Source organism: Tupaia chinensis, unplaced genomic scaffold (genome assembly GCF_000334495.1).
Source record: "Tupaia chinensis unplaced genomic scaffold, TupChi_1.0 Scaffold000315_1, whole genome shotgun sequence".
NCBI lineage: Eukaryota > Metazoa > Chordata > Mammalia > Scandentia > Tupaiidae > Tupaia > Tupaia belangeri.
The window spans coordinates 3,762,059-3,762,366 of record NW_006159808.1 but is presented as its reverse complement, the minus strand read 5'-3'; positions in this window follow the sequence as shown (position 1 = coordinate 3,762,366).

Genomic DNA, 308 nt, shown 5'->3' with positions numbered 1-308 from the left:
CGCCCCCGCGAACTTTGAGACGGAGGACTTGGGTCCTGCCAAGGCTGAGGCAGAAAGGGCAGTAGAGGCCAGGAAAGCCCCCAGGTCGGAGAGCACGGCGTGGGCCTCCCGCGGTTAATCAGGAGGCTCGAACCACCGAGACCGGGCGGGCCCACGGAGCTGCGGGCCCGGAGCCGAAGCGGGACGGCCGCAGGGCTGGGTCTCCTTGCACCTTGGGTCACGCCTCCTTGGCTAGAAGGCGCCGCGCCTCTGCCTGCTCGGTGCTGCAGCGCTTCCTGCCCGGGCGGAGAAGCGGGGCGCGCTCGGGG